This window comes from Anolis carolinensis, chromosome 4, assembly GCF_035594765.1.
Source record: "Anolis carolinensis isolate JA03-04 chromosome 4, rAnoCar3.1.pri, whole genome shotgun sequence".
Lineage (NCBI taxonomy): Eukaryota > Metazoa > Chordata > Lepidosauria > Squamata > Dactyloidae > Anolis > Anolis carolinensis.
In genome coordinates, this window is record NC_085844.1 from 52,841,324 (window position 1) to 52,859,046 (window position 17,723).

Below are 17,723 nucleotides of genomic sequence, written 5' to 3' on the forward strand. Positions count from 1 at the left end.
TTTTATCTCTATAAGTGGGTAAAACAGTTGCAGCCAATATTATATTCAAAACCAGGCACATTTTTATATTGCTGAACATCCCTGGTTCTAATTCCCATGGCCATCATAAGAAACAAATCCTGTCATCCCCTAGTTGCCTTGCTTCTCTTCAGAAGCAGCTAGGTCTTACTTCTACCTTAGGCAACAAAGATCTCTTGATATATACCATTTAAAAAGGAGAACATTGTTAACCTTATTGAATCCTCCACATTGTTTTGCCTTGTACCTAAACAGTGACAGAAAGGGATAAAGGGTAAATGGGGAAAAACAAAGTTCATGCTTTGTGGTGGCAATAGTCTCAGAATAAAGAATATTATGTTATGCAGTCCAAACCTTTCTTTAAATATAGTCCTCAGTGTCACGATTTGTAAGTTATATAGCATTTATTTAAGTGATAAACAGTGTCTCAAAACCTAACCACAGGTATCATTGTAATTGGGGTGTAGTGGCTAGTGCTGAAACTATAGTATGTATATAGTTGTAACCCTGTGTTAATTTGGTGAGGCATGTTGGGAGTTGATGTGGCTGGTGCGTTAGAGGATTGTAGAGAGTTTGTACATATTGTATATATTATGTTTAAACTGCTGCTGCAAACGAAAGAAAAAATTTCTTTCAGAAAGAACAACTTTGTTTGCATGTTCTTGTTCCTAGAAAAGACCACTACAACTACCTGATGGCATCTGGCTCCTTAACTGGAGCTAATAGAGTCCCTTTCGCTCTAACAGGGAATTTTATGACTGCAAAGAACCCCTGATACTCAAAAGATATTCCCCATAGATTAGGTGATACACATCAATGAGGTCTTTCTGTTTAGTCTATTTTTCTTGGCCATCTTATCTCAACACATTTTCCCAACCCTTCAAAGGGGAATCCATCAAGTTGGAATGAGCAAATGAAGGGCAGAGGTTTAATAACCCTCCCCTGGCTCCTTCCTAGTTATGGCCTTATTGGTTTAAAAAGGACTGATAGGGCATTTCATCTGTAATATGCAACACTTACTCCCCTTTGTTACTCTTGACATCTGTTGTGTACCACTTTACAGTAGTGGCTGTCAACAATTGTCATTTTAAAGGGAGGCATATATGTATAGATAAATACATATAAAACCGTATGCACATTATTCATCACAGTTGAGCTATGTTGCCGTTATTGTTGAAGTATATGCATGTACATTTGGGTTTCTGAGAAACTATTTACATAAACATATTCAGAGTGATATATGGCTGCTGTGCAACACATTTTTACCATCAAAAGGGAAACATTTTCTTCCTTTTTTGTTTACTGGTTTCTCATCTTTCTCTTACTACCTCATTAAGGTTAATGGAAATACATCAATTTCCAATGTGCTCATACAACTTTGAAGTACCTTGGAAGCAAGCAATCATAAGCATAAATATATGTTTGCAGGAATAGAAACAAAATAGTTTTTAGTGGTTGTTTTTCTTCAGTGGACAATATGTATGTGTATGTATTTGTGTCCTTTTGATTTCTGAATGGGGCGGGAATGAAACTTTTCTCAATGATTGTGTGATGTAAACATATATGTAACATACTTCTCAGAAAACACAGAAGCAACTGTGTTTGTAAAGGGCTGTAAAGCTGAGATCCTAAAGATTTAGGAGCTGTTGATGTAATTAACTGTGATGAACCCTAAAACAATCTGGATTTGGTCTGGAAAATATCGGCTCATCTTCTTCATGGATGAGGCATGAGAGAAAATGCAATCCGTTTTTACTAGGATTCTGGAATATCAAATCCTCTAAGATTACTCTCATCGAAAAGTATGTGAGAGATATTTGACAATGAACATTATCATGAAGTTTTTTTGTAATAGCAACACTAGAATTAATAGTAGCTGCTTGAAAACATTGCACTACTGAATTGTATGGGATTCACTTTAGAACTTCCAATTAGCTTGTGATCTTTACTTACCTATCAGAGCAAGACAGTTGACATTTTGACCATATTGGCTGGAGATGCGGAGTTTTTCATCAACATCTCTAGAGGATATCAGATTAGGGAAATGTAATCAAATCTATTACCTCCTAACAAGAAAGGATATCTTCAACAGCTTTAGGAAAAAAAAAAACAACCTCCAAGATGGATGCTAGTAGCACTTGTCAAGGTACAAATTTTGGTGATTTGGAAGGTTTCCTGGTCTTGTGGGGAATAATGTTCTATTTAAAGCTTTATTTCATTCAATGTTTTGATTCCTTCCCATGTAAAATTTCACCATTTTAAAGAGCTTCAATTGCAGATTTAGTTTCAGACATAAACTGGGATACCAATTTTTTTTACCGTTGATCATCTAAAAATGGGTGTTCCATTTTGTCCCCAACAATTGAGATTGCTTTCTTAGATTAAAGTTTCATTCTAGAACAAAGAGCTGAGCAGAATTGCTTAAACTGATCATTAATTGCTTTCTGAAAAACAGAAGCTATCACAGAATGTCTTTAATTACAGCAATACAACTACATCTGTTTATCTTTTGAAGACACAAAGCTAACATTTTTAAATTCTTTTTATTCCATTTTCAATAATTCTATCTCATACATGTCAAGGCAAATTTGTTGGTTTCATGTCTGTCTTTGATACATTTAACATAATTCTCAGAGGTAATGTATGTTTCTCAGAAGAAATAATATACTGATTTCTGCTTTTTTCTAACTGTGCATCAGCTTTGTTCAATTCATTTTATTGTCTTTCTCCCTCCTAAAGGAGGCAGAAGCAAAACTGAAAATTCATAAATATGCTTTAATATGCTTCATTTAGGAAATCATGGGGCATCAGGCAGTGACAATGAAGAAGTCATCAGTTAGAAGTTTATTGTACCAGTGGCATGGAAACCATTGGTCAAGAATGAAACTTATGCAATAATAATTGTGACCTCAACTTTTTAAGAACAGACTTTTAAAAATAGACCAAGTTCTTTGTATAAGTCTTCTCCAGTCATCAGAAGATTGTCTTTGACTTCCTTAGAAAAATCCTATTAAAAATCCTATAGAAAAAAAAAGAAGAAATCATGGTAATTTGTTTTAGGTGCTTGTTAGCTGGCATGGTTTGATCTGTTCTTGTGTACCACCTCCACTACAGGAAACATGATCTGCTAAATTGGTCTGCAGCCTACTATTTCTCAAAGTAAAAAAACAAGTTAGGGCATGTCCAAACAGCACCAAAATATGGGATTAATATGCTGGACAAACAAACCTGGGACCTCAGAGCAGATTCCCACATAGACCTGCCGGTCCAGGGCTTTCTTCCCCCACCATCCTCACAGCCCTTCTGTGGCTCAGGATAAAGTGGAGGGTGGACAGGGGACAACCACCAGAAGGTTTTTTTTAATCATTCAATTATGCTCTGATGCGTATATGCACACATGCAAATATCCTAATATGAATATGGAGAGATTCCTATGTCTTTAAGGGGGCATACAGCTGGTCTTCCCATAACATCACAAACAACATCCCACAGTATTTAAAATGAAGCTTTCTCAAAGGACAATTCCTGTGTAATAACTCCCCATTCTTTTGTCAGTTCTTAGCACATTTATTAGCTATCCATACCACCCCAGAAGACATAAGTTTTTTGCACCTGATGATGCCAGTGCATTGTTCCTGAAAGCACTGAAATACTTAATTAGGACTCCCAGGGCCCTTTGCACATGATAGTATGACTTTTATTTGGACAGTTTTTTAGGGAGGAAAAAAGAGTTTAATAAAGAATAAATCAAGAAAGCATTAATGAGCAGTAGAATGAAATCTTCTGTTTTAAGATGTAGATATCAACCCTGCAGTTAAATTACAAAGGATTCTACTGGGCCAAAATGTTTTGTCTTCCCACATGTGTCCATTTACACAGGCCAAATGAGTCAGAGCAGAACTAAGCAGACTCCATATGATGCAACCTAATGCAAACTGGAGTCCCTGATGGTGCAGTGGTTTAAATCCTTGTGCTGACAGGACTGATGACTTGAAAGTTGGGTTGCTGACCTGAAGGTTGCAGGTTTGAATCCAACCTGGGGAGAGTGCAGATTAACTCCCTCTATCAGCTCCAGCCCCATGTGGGGACATGAGAGAAGCCTCCCACAAGGATGGTAAAAACATCAAAAACATCTGGGTGTCCCCTGGGCAACATCCTTACAGACAATCAATTCTCTCACACCAGAAACGACTTGCAGTTTCTCAAGTCACTCCTGACATGAAAAAAAAAACCTAATGCAAGAATAGGCAGCTTAATGCAGCCTTTTTCCACATTAACAAAAGTGATAGGATGCGCTGGAAATACTCTGAAGTTCCAGAGCGTGCCCACACTTTGTTGTGTTGTGAACAGTTAGGCTGCTTCCTATTTGGAAACAGCTGTGCTTGTTCACATGGCCATCCCATTTTTCCTGGGCTCAGGCAGCCAGGGAATGGGATGACAGTTACCCTCCCCATCTTGCCTTCAGCTTAGGGGTGACCACCAGGAATAAAAATGGTGATGGTAGTCGTTCATTGCATCCACTGACACTAGCTGGAGCAACAGAGTGATTGGAAAAAGGGGCGGGGGGGGGGAGGGGAAGAAATTCCTTCTTTCCTCCCTCCCCTCAGTCGTTTTGGCTACTGGCAGCAGATGTGACGAGGGATGACCACTGCCAGTTTAATGCTCAGTGGTCACTGCTATGCCAAAGACAAAAAGAACCCAATACAGATCAACATCATCGTATGTGCCCCATATAAATGGGCCCCAGATGGAACTTTTAACAATTCACAACTATTTAGTAAGCAGCAAATGGGATGTGAGAGGTCAAAATTAGGGTTGAGGTAAAAGAGAGTTTAGGGAAACTAGCTAATTAACTCATCAAGTTATTAACTAGTTATCTTCCCTCTATAATATCTTGGTTGTCGTCGTCTCACTCGTTCAGTCGTTTTCGACTCTTCATGACCTCTTGGACCAGTCCACACCAGAGCTCCCTGTCGGCTGTCACCGTCCCCAGTTCCTTCAAGGTCGAGCCAGTCACTTCAAGGATACTGTCCATCCATCTCGCCCTTGGTCGCCCTCTCTTCCTCCAGCACCAAAGTTCAAAAGCGTCTATCTTCTTTCGCTCAGCCTTCCTTATGGTCCAGCTCTCGCATCCATAGGTTACTATGGGGAATACCATTGCTTTCACTATGCGAACCTTTGTTGCCAGTGTGATGTGATATCTTGGTAGCTTCTTAAAAATAGAGGGAAGAGAGATGCCATAGGCTATGAGCATCTAACTGGACTGATCTCTTGGAGGATGGAAAGCATGAGTGCCCTTTATTTGAGTGCAATTGTCATTTCCTTCCTTTTGACTAATGTGGAACCAACTGCTTTTTCTATGAATCTAATCACCTTCCCCAGCCTCCTACCAGTAAGTGACAAAAGAAGGCAGCCCTCCCAGGGTTTGATTGCTTTTGGGCAGTAGGAGGATGTGGAACTGCATATGGACAGCTAAGTATACAAGTACAGTAGAGTCTCACTTATCCAACACTCGCTTATCCAACGTTCTGGATTATCCAACGCATTTTTGTAGTCAATGTTTTCAATACATTGTGATATTTTGGTGCTAAATTCGTAAATACAGTAATTACTACATAGCATTACTGCGTATTGAACTACTTTTTCTGTCAAATTTGTTGTCTAACATGATGTTTTGGTGCTTAATTTGTAAAATCATAACCCAATTTGGTGTTTAATAGGTTTCTCCTTAATCTCTCTTTGTTATACAACATATTCGCTTATCCAACGTTCTGCCGGCCCGTTTACGTTGGATAAGTGAGATTCTACTGTAGCGCTAGTCTTTCAATATTTTCTCAACTCTCTTGGAGTACCCCATTGGAATAGCTGATGAAAGCATAGCTCTTATACAAGAAAAGCATCATAAACAGAAAGAGTTCAATAATTTAAGGTGCAGTATAGACACTTCTATAAGTCAAGGGCAGGTTTTGAGTCAAAAGTATGGATTTTGATGTGACCTGTGGATAGGTTGAGGTTATTCAATGAAGAGGGGAAAGTGACAATGCTGCTAGCTGGGAGCTAGGTGCCTTAGCTTCCACCACCACCATTTTCCTTTGCAAGCATTCAAAAAGGTATTTCACCACTCAAAGAAGGGAATAGTTCCTTTTTAAAAAAAAAAAAGGTACCCCCCTTTTTAATAGAGTGGCATAAGATGAGAGGTTAGTCTGTGCCAAGAAACCTAAAATGCTGCCTTGGGGCTCCTTTGAGGAGCTCCTTTGAGGGGAAATGCACTGTCACCATTTTTCCACTCAGACATTCAAAAAGGCCAAAAAAAGTGCCAGGTTCTCCCTGAGGAAACCACGGCCTCAAAGCCGGCCCTAGGTATTGTTCAAGTGTAGGCAAACAGAATTTTGGTGCCCCCTCCCCAAACCAATCACTGAAAAATAAAAGCGTCGGATAAGCGAAAATGTTGGATAATAAGGAGGGATTAAGGAAAAGCCTATTAAACATCAAATTACATTAAGATTTTACAAATTAAGCACCAAAACATCATGTTTTACAACAAATAAACAGAAAAAGCAGTTTCGACTGCGCTCCTGTATGTTTTGCGCCTGAAGCGACTGCTTAATTTGCCTCATTGTTGGACCGGCTCTGCATGGCCTTTTGCCATTCTACTCAGAAAAGAGGATGGTTCATTAAAAAAAAGTTAAAGGACGTTATTTACATTGACTTGTGAATAAGTTGATCCAGGATTTGGGGTCATTTTTTTCTAGAGTATATGCAGTAGTAATTGAAAACAATATTAATTTTAATAGGTTATACCTCAGGGACCAGAAGTCAGATAATCTCATAAGTGAATGATTATCACAGTATTTTTATTTTATTTATAGTATTTATATTCCACCCTTCTCACCCTGAAGGGGACTCAGGGCAGATCACTATGTACATATATATATGGCAAACATTCAATGCCATTAGACAAACAACAGACAGACAGACACAGAGGCTATTTAACTTCCCAGCTTCTGGCTTTGTGAGGGTATGCTCAATTCCGACCACAAGAGGAGCTGCTGCTTCATCATCCACTGTGACGACGAGTCCTTTTTTGATGAAGTACTTTCTCATCCGGTGTTGTAAATCAGTTAAATTAGCCTTCCCGCATAAGCGGTCCCTAAATTTTCCTACTTGACAGATGCAACTGTCTTTCGGGTTGCTTAGGTCAACAACGAGCAGGGCTATTTTTAATTTTAATTGTCGGGTGCTCACTCCAACACGGGCTGGCCTCAAACTCATGACCTCTTGGTCATAGTGATTTATTGCAGCTGGCTACTAACCAGCCTGCGCCACATATCCATTTAGTTATAGCATTTGATCTCCTCCCCCCACAATTCATGCACAGTCAGCCAAATGGACAGATCATGAGGCTTTATCCTGTGCAACCTATGTAGTGATCATGAGTTCCTGAGACTGGTGCTTTTTTCAGTATTAAACCACCCATTTGCAAATGGATTGTTTTCACCGAAAAAGGCCAGCATTAGAGTTTAATTAGACCACATGCACCCAGATATATCACACTGCCTAGCAATACATATCATTACATTCAAAAATAATTAGCTGACCTTTTCACAAACTGGTTTCCATGTCAGAACTCTGACCTTCTTCAATTGTGCTTTGAACTTTTGGCACACCATCAGGTATACAATTAGGGCTTCTCATAAAGGCAGAATTTGACAATAGCTTGAACTGTTTCACAGGCAGCAATGTCAGCATTCAAATTGCATTAAATGCTATAATGTAAACTATTTAGCTTCTCTGCCTGAGACACAAGGCAAGTTCATCTGCTTGAAGAGCCCAATCAATGTTTTTGCTTGATAGTGATTAGAACTGAAGAAACCACCACAATTGGTACAAATATTGTTCCGCCGGCTAATTCACTTTCCACCCGTGTGAATATAATTGGGGCAACTTGCATTTCCATTGTACAGTGGAATTTCATTAAAGTGATTTAACCATGGTGGCCACATAATAGGAAATCTTTTAAATCTTTAGAAGAATGTAGGGAGAATACAGCTGATATATGATGAGGATAATTATCCAGTCACACAACAATATGATGCTATAGCTATTTTTATCCAGCATGAGTACTACAATATCCTTTCCCATGATGTGAGCAGTAAACTAAGCATGTCAAATTTGCAAAAAACATCTGCCTAAGATTCACATCATTGGTTTGGCAGAGGGCAGCTTTAGATTAATTTCTTAATGTAATATAGTTCAGGCATCACATGTGCAAGTATTTCCTCCATTTAGATGTTTTATCTATCATAAGCTTTCCCCCCCCCCCCCCTCTCTCTCTCTCTCTCACACACACACACCAGCAAATGCAATCTTTCTATAAAGTCATTCTGTGGAATCAAATGTCCAGTCTGTAGCATTCAACATAAAGGAACATATTTTACAGACGTATTATCTTAATAATAATGTTTGCAAACCCAGTTAGAAAGATACTTTTAAGATAAATTAGAGAAATCCAGTGACTGTCACTAAAACACATATGTGATACAATAAAATACCAATGGAACAAGAAGCTGCTAAGGCATCCAAGTCACATTATTTTCCTTGTCTCCCCAATCACAGCATAAGGAACCTATGTTTCTCAACAGTTTAAGGAATTGGGAATGATGATTGTTTTAACCTACCTATTATTCCAGAAATAATGTTTTTGCAGAAGCTGATTTAATGAGGCAAGGTCTGATGATCTGCTAATTAAAATTCTAAAATTAGAACAAATGACAAATGTGGTGTCAGAATTTCCTGGCTGAAGAAGAACCTGTATGCTCAGTGATCAATGAACAGGTCTGGCTTCATGACACAGCAAATTCATTTTCTGAATCTCTTCTTTTATCTGTTAATTACTACCACATTTTGGATCACAACTAAAAGAATTTAAGGCGTTCTCCAAACAATGTTTACCTGAGAATAAGCATCACTTTGTCAATTTACTATACAGTATGCTGTGGGAGGGTACGATGCCCTATCCTAGCCCCAAAATACTTTTGTTTTGACATTCATTTAATATTCAGTAAGTATATCATTAATGAATAGAAAAATCACAAACCCCAAAGAATAAATGTAAGCAAACATTTCAAAAAACATGAACATTGGTTTAAAGAAGACCTTATATCAGTAAATACAGACTTGATTTAGGCATTTTTGTCCAATGGGAATGTGGGATGAGTAGAGTTTACAGGACTTTGTTGTAATTTACAATACCACCTGCACCATAATTCAAAGTCAAAGTAAAAGGAAACTAGGAGTAGACTGACTAATGATTTTGTTTTGAGCCAGTGTTGCGTCCTCCATCTTCTCAGTCTCATTTCTGGGCTTCCAAGATTGTAAAGCAGTTTTCCGTTTCAGAATTTTTAAGGGCATACTGAGATGATTGACTTCACTGGCATTAAAGAATATACTAGTGGAGCAATCAGAGATCCTTTCCTATTTTTTTCTTTCTTACTATGGTTTCTGTTTTCCTCCTCCTTGGCAGCAGTGATCTTTTCTCTATGATTTGTGGATAGAAGACCTACACTTTAACAGTCAGAGGCACAGGTTGTCTCTTCTTCCTTCTCCCTTTCAATGTTTCTACTGGTACTTTGTTATGGCAGTCACAATCTTTGGGCCATCTTGAAGATCATGACACAGAGGATGGTTTAAAGGTATGCTTCATGTAGACTAGCCTTCATTTTGTAAAACTGGTAAATAATAGTAAAGTAAATTGCATATTGTAAATTATTAATGACAAAATAGTGCTATTCTATACTTGTATTCATTGATACAAAGAGGTTACACTTATCAAAAGTTGACTTTCAACAACAACAACAACAAAAAACAGCACATGGGTTTGTGAGAGAGGGTGCAATGTATTGGTTGAATAATGCAACATGAGAAGATTGCATAGATACTTGACATCAAATTAGAATTTAAAGTGGCAATAGGATAAAATTTTAAATGCATGCAAATTTCCATTCAGAAAAGAAACTCAAACCAAGGGTCTCATGACTTAGTACAGGAAGAAAATGCAAGAGGGATTCAGAGAAATGCAAGAATGTGGAAATTGAAATTTTCACCTCCCTTTCAACTATAAGTACAGTAGAGTCTCACTTATCCAAGCCTCGCTTATCCAAGTTTCTGGATTATCCAAGCCATTTTTGTAGTCAATGTTTTCAATATATCATTATATTTTGGTGCTAAATTCATAAATACAGTAATTACAACATAACATTACTGCGTATTGAACTGCTTTTTCTGTCAAATTTGGTGCTTAATTTGTAAAATCATAACCTTATTTGATGTTTAATAGGCTTTTCCTTAATCCCTCCTTATTATCCAAGATATTTGCTTATCCAAGCTTCTGCCGGCCCATTTAGCTTGGATAAGTGAGACTCTACTGTAAATCTGGAACCAACTCAATATATGTATGTGTCTTTTATAGGACAACCGAGTTTATGATTCATACACATTTTCCAGTAAGTTGCTTTTCAGTGTTTAATAAACATATTAAAATATCACTTTATCTGAAAACAGGTGATATTTTGAAGACATTTTATGGCAATTTAGTTGTTTAGCTGTACCATTTAATCAATTACTGCCTCTACCCCAAGTTTAATTTAGATTGATAACTTGATTATGTCAGCATGAGTCAGGAAAGACATCTCTATGTGAATGAATTACAAACATGCACAAATCTTCCAAGTTGTCTATTTATTTCAGGAAGGAAACTGTCTGAATTCAAACTGACAACTAAAAACATAGCCTAATTAAAAGTGTGGCTATTACATGAGAAAATATTGAAGGGCAAGAAAGAGGCATGCCTATACACTGAACACTTCAGGGATGCCACAATGCATTTTGTGCAGAACAATTTTAATACGAAATCTGTAATTATTTAATTCATGCTTATTGTTAATGCTTGTCAGGGAACTGTTAACAGGCATTTAATTTTTCACTCTCTGAATTATCCTGGCTGCCACATGCTTGTCTCTCTAATTGTATCTTCTCTCTGACTTGATCCTAGAGCAAAATGATTTCCCACATGTGCTCTCACCTTCTGACTATGCCAAATGCAGAACTAATCATATGAAGAATAGATTAGTCAACTGAGGTGGCAATACCTTACTTTGACTTTTATTTTGGGGAGCAGGAGAGGCATGACATGGATGTTTATACACATGATTCCATGCTACCCCCTCCCCTGCTCTAGACATTTAGGGAACAACCGTGAATTTTAAGGATAACAAAAGGTGTTGTCATGGTCACCATTTGGATGACTTTAAAGGGGATTATATGAAATTCACTGAAGAATAAAACTATTTGTCATTATGACAATGCATTTCCCGAAGTATCAGAGGCAGTATGCTTCTTATTCCAATTGATGGGAAATGCAAGGAGGAAGGTATTATTACAGCCAGATTCCCAAAGGTATCTGGTTGGCAATGGTGGGATCAGCATGCTGGACTAGATAGACATTTGGTTGGCTCCAGTAGGGTTCTTCCATTGTTTTATTTAGATTCATTATATACAGTATTTCAGGGGGAAAGTAACCCATTCCGAAATGTCACATAAAATCAAAATCTTTATTACGGTCATAGACCAGAATAAGTGGGCTACAGTGTCATAGAAGCATGTACATAAAATTTAAAAGGCTAAAAAACCCCAAAAGTATGCTGAGGGGTAAAACACAAAACTCTTTAGAGAAGGGATTGGACAAAAAAGGGATGGGGAGAGAGGGGGAGGGAGGGAGATTGATGAGTATGAGCATTCAGGGCACAAGTCTGGGGGACTGGGTTTGAAAATAACTGATTTACATTTCAGTTAGCAGATAGTTGGTTTGTTAGCTGTTGGATTCGGTCATCAATCAGCGGATTTTAAGTGCTGTTACACAAAACTTGGCGGTATTGTAGGTTATAACTGGGTTGGTATCTGAGAACAGCAGGTTGGTGTAAAATTGTCCTGAAAGGCCTGGGTAATTATATAGCAAAGGCAGGATGAGTCTGGATTGAATGCCGCTGTAGAACAGGCACTGGAGGAGCACATGCTCCATTGTTTCTATTTGACCCAAGTCACAGGGGCAGAGTCTCTCTAGGTAGGAGGTCCTTGAGTACAGCTGATCGAAGGGCATGACATCAAGCCAAGGTGAAGACCCTCCGATGGTTGGGAACCTCGAGATTTGTTAAGTATGCCATAGAGGAGGCGAGATATCTGCTGACTTCGCTGACAATAAAGGCTGGGGCATGGGCTGGATCCAATTGGTGCTCTGTATCTGAGATGCATTGTTTGATTTCCACTGACAACTATTTAAACAATCTACTTTTTATAGGCACTTAGTCTGACCAAGTAGCAACAGTAAGAACAGACCACGGAACAACAGACTGGTTCAAGATTGGGAAAGGAGTACAGCAGGGCTGTATACTTTCACTCTACCTATTCAATTTGTACGCAGAATACATCATGCGATGTGTGGGGCTTGATGAATCTATGGCTGGAGTTAAGATTGCTGGAAGAAACATTAACAACCTTAGGTATGCAGATGATACCACTCTGATGGCTGAAAGTGAGGAGGAGCTGAGGAGCCTTATCACCAAGGTTAAAGAAGAACGTGCAAAAGCTGAGTTGCAGCTAAACATCAAGAAAACCAAGATTGTGTCAGCCAGACTGATTGATAACTGGCAACTAGAAGGAGAAAACATGGAGACAGTGACAGACTTCCTATTTCTAAGTGCGAAGATCACTGCAGATGCAGACTGCAGCCAGGAAATCAGAAGACATTTACTTCTTGGGAGGAGAGCAATGGCCAACCTTGATAAAATAGTGAGGAGAGAGACATCACACTGGCAACGAAGGTCCGCATAGTTAAAGAAATGGTATTCCCCATAGTAACCTATGGATGCGAGAAGGAAGAGAGATGCTTTTGAACTGTGGTGTTGGAGGAAAATTCTGTGAATGCCTTGGACTGCAAGAAGATCCAATCAGTCCATACTCCAGGAAATAATGTCCAGCTGCTCACTGGAGGGAAGGATATTAGAAGCAAAGATGAAGTACTTTGGCCACATCATGAGAGGACAGGAAAGCTTGGAAAAACTCATGATGCTGGGGAAAATGGAAGGGAAAAGGAAGAGAGGCCGACTAAGGGTGAGATGGATGGATGGTATCCTTGAAGTGACTGGCTTGACCATAAAGGAATTGGGGGCGGCGATGGCCGACAGGAAGCTGTGGCGTGGACTGGTCCATGAGGTCACGAAGAGTCAGAAGTGATTGAAGAAATAAACAACAACAAAGTCTGCTTCAATGTGGATGTTTTCTGTAAATGTATATTTTATATTGCATTTTAACATACTGCAGTATTTAACTAGATTCACAGGCAGCAAAATGTTTTTCAGAAGCTCCTTTAGTTATGTCTAATTCAGTGGTAAACTGGCTGGGATTTCTGTGAGTTGTAGGCCAAAACACCTGGGGACCTACAGATTGAGAACCACTGGTCTAATCCAACCTCACCTCAGAGAATAATAAGCCCCACCACTGCAGAATTGCTTTTGTTCTTTGAAGGCTCATGAACATTCGATTTGATTGTCCCCAAAACATGGTGAATATTAATGCCTTCCATGTCACTGGGTCTGTGTATCCTCTCCAAATTTTATTCTACTCTCTTCAGTGCCTTTGACAGTGTCTTTATATCTTGGAAATGCTCATTGCGTTACCATTTTGTTTTTGATGAACATGTCCTGATATTTAAAATATTTTGTCCTTCATTTTAGTCCCATTATTTCTTGTTCTGTTTTCAGCAGCCAGATTTGAAAGCTGATGTAATGGATGAGTTTTCCTGATGTCTCTTGACTAGCTTCGACATAATTCAACATAAGTTATTGCTTAAACAAGACCCACAGATTCTTGCTGACTTATACAAGAGGGGAAAATAAATTTGGAAAACTTTGTTGTGTTGTTTTTTTATATAATTTATATAAACATATACATCTCATGTCCAGACTGAAGTCTGTTTATCACCTGGGCAGTACAAACCTATTCATGTGGATATAAGCCCTATTGAGTGCGGTAGATTTATTCCCTGTCAAGGGATGAAGAATAACAGTTTTCAGTTCCTTTCTTTTTGTATTTTTGCTACTATGAAATGACAATTATGCTGGAAGCATTTGAAAATGGAATGCTTTTAATTGCTTTATTATGAGAAATGATATGCTTTATACTTTTGTCCACTAAACTCTACAGAGAAAAATATGTAGGAAGTGTATAATCCTCTTCTTATTTATTCACATTAAAGCTGAGCATGGTTAGAATTACCTGTTTGGGTATATGAGGGAAACCAGCCATAACAAGGAACCAGGGAATTAATTATAAGTACTTTATTGAAACTCTGTCAATCAAAAGAAGAAATTCTGTATACCTTGGAGGATCCCTGGCCTTTCCCCTTCCCGCAACATTTGAATGTAATGAGAAGCATATAAACAAATATTTTGCAGGTTAAATATGAGCAAAGAAAAAATAAGAAAACGAATCTAATCAGAACTGAACTTAATATTTGTAGCAGATTTTATGCATGCTGAGTTTGGTATTTCAAATTGCCTAGATGGCAGATTTGGTGAAGTTCAGGAAGAGACATGAAACAAAAGACCTAATATAGAGAGGAAAAAGAGGGCGAGAGAGAAGAAACTGCCAGGTCATCAGATGAACTGACTGAAGTATCAAATTCAATTTAGATATTGATAACCTGCCAATATTACTGTGGAACCATATATTCTGATATTTGACCACTAAATGCTTTAAAATGCTTTAAAAAGAAAGGAGGGCATGTTCAGTTCACTTGATCTAACTATATATATTGGAGGGGGGGGGGGATAAATTTGTCCAGTGATTTTCCCCCATAATAAGACCAAGCAATAACACCAAAACTTTTCCCCTTTGACAGCACATTCTCAGCACTTACCTGCACTTTAAAGATCAGTTTAGTTATTGCTGCACAGTTTTCACTTTCTTTCTCCTTGAGCTTTAAGAAAAAGTCATTTTAACAACCTCTTTCTAGATTCTGCCCTTGTACAGAAGGCTCAGTGAGACATTATCACAGCAGAATTGTGTGTAAAAGCTGGCTTGCCGCCAATGGTCTATAATGTAAGGGTGGAGTCTAATTACAGTAAAAATGGTCAGGCGGTATTTTGTTGTGATTAAACTGCACCACACAGACATTCTCAACATTTTTACTTTGGAGGAAACCTTGAAATTGTTTTCCAGTCTCAGAGAATCTTTGTGTAAAAATGATTATATCTACAGTTCAATAAAATGTTCATTTTCCCAAACATGATGTTTTACAGAACCCCAAGGGACTTCCTATAGAATCCTATAGTTCCAGGAAATCGTAGTAGAGAAATGTTTAAAGTGTTGGATTGCGACAGGGAAGATTCAGGTCTGAGCATTTGCTCAACTGTGATGTTCATGATAGATTTATTTATTTATTTCTCGTGTCAGAAGCAAATCAAGGATACAGGTTGTAATGGATTGTTGCACGTCACTTCTGGTTGTGAGAGAATCTGCCGTCTACAAAGACGTTGCCCAGGGGACGCCCGAATGTGTCACGATCCTGTGTGGAAGCTTCTCTCATGTCCCCTCTCATGATAGATCTGTGCAGAGATCCTGACAGGAGGAGTGTCAAGTGCATAACATGGCATCATTTATCCCTTCCTTTTTTTCTATCCCTATTTACAGGACCTCTGCAGGAAGCAGTGGGTGTCTGGCAAGGGGAGTGAAACCAGAGAGGATGTAAGTTGCTTTTTTTTCATTGGCCATGGGTTGGGTGGAGTTTTAAAGGCCATTGAAGCATATTTACTATATATTTTAAAATTATTTTTATTAAAGTACATTCTCAGTAACATAAAAAAGAAATTTGGGGAGAGGAAGATAAAAAAGGGAAAGGGTAAAGTGACATGATAAAAAGGGGTATAAGGTTGGAAGGAATGGGGAAGAGGGATTTGGTTGGCTTCCAATCCTTTTCCATACTTACTATATTTTGATACCATTTTTAACACACTGTTACTATTGAACTGCTTTTAACATTTGTATTGCTCTTTTAAAACTGCCCAGTGTGGATAGAAAGGCAGGATAATAATATTAATACTAATAATACTAATATACTAATAATACTGTACTTTCAAAGAGTATTTGAAAAGAAGGGGGCAGCCTTGCTGCTGCACCAACACGGTGCCAAGCATGCATCATGTCAGGACCTGGCCAGGGTGACAGTGCTTAATATTTAAAATGTAATTTTATCTCTTCATTGCAGGGAAACAGCGACTTTAGGCCCTAGAGGGAAGAATGGAAGGCTTGAAAAGCTAATTTAACTAATTCATGTCACCATAAAAATAACCAGCAGTATGCAGAAGAATGAAGTAGTACTCCATCAAGGATTCGGTGTCACAGTGGATGATAAAGCAGCAGCTCCCCCTTTGGCTGGAATTGAGCGTACCCTCATGAAGCCAGAAGCTGGAAAATGTTAAAGTGCCTCTGTGTCTCTGTCTGTATGTTGTATGTCTAATGGCATTGAATGTTTGCCATGTATATGTACATTGTGATCAGCCCTGAGTCCTCTTCGGGGTGAGAGGGGCAGAAATATTGTAAATAAATAAATAAATAAGAGGAACAAGCAAGAAATCCTTTCCCGTCTCCCAAACCCTCCCACTCCGCCTTCTCCTCCACAAAAATAAATATGAATCCTCCATCCTATCCATACTAACACTCCATGGTTAAAAATGTTTTTCCAATACATTTAAATGCTTGTAAATAAATTTATTACTTTTCTGAAGACATGTGTACTGAGCTTCATTACACTATGCAGGAGTGTGAATGAGTAAGATGTGTGTGCTGTGGTGTCTGCTGGCTTCAAAGTATCCTGGGGCAAAGACATTTTCATGTCTTCAAACAAGTATGAAGTTGAAGCATAAGACCTGCTAAGCCTGGAACCTGCTTTCTTTTCATTCAGTGAAATCCTTCATCATTCCACCACACTATGAAGATGTATGACCTGATGTATTTCATGATGCTTTTATTCTGTGGTTTAATTGCTTTTAGTTATTTTGTTTGTTACATGTGTTAATTTTTATATCTTGTATATTTGTTTTCCGGGCTTGGTCCCCATATAAGCCACCCTGAGTCCCTTCGGGGAGATGGAGGCAGGTTATAAAATAAAGTAGTAGTAGTAGTTATTATTATTATTATTATTATTATTATTATTATTATTATTATTATTAGAGGAAGAGAAGGCGGTGAAGCTATCAAAGAAGCAGTTGTATAAGTCAGCTAACCAGGGTCCTCCAAGTCACCAACCCATCTTGTCTGGTAGTAAAACATGCAGCAATAGTGCTCTCCTTTCTATTGCATCACAATTATTTTCAGAGATAACACAACAACCTGGACTCAGAATAGCACCAAAATGCCCAGTTATTAATTGGTGATTGATGTAGAGAGGAAAATAAGCAACTGTTCTTACACATCAGTATTTTCTTATTTTACCTTTAAAGTTAAGAGGGGAACAGAGTACAAATTATCACTTACTTTGTTTCTAGAATTGTACCACTGTGTATTATCTTTCATTTAGAGGAGGTTTAAATTCTGCATGCTTGTCACTGTGTATAATTTTAGAAGCATATACTTATACCCTACTAAAAGGATTC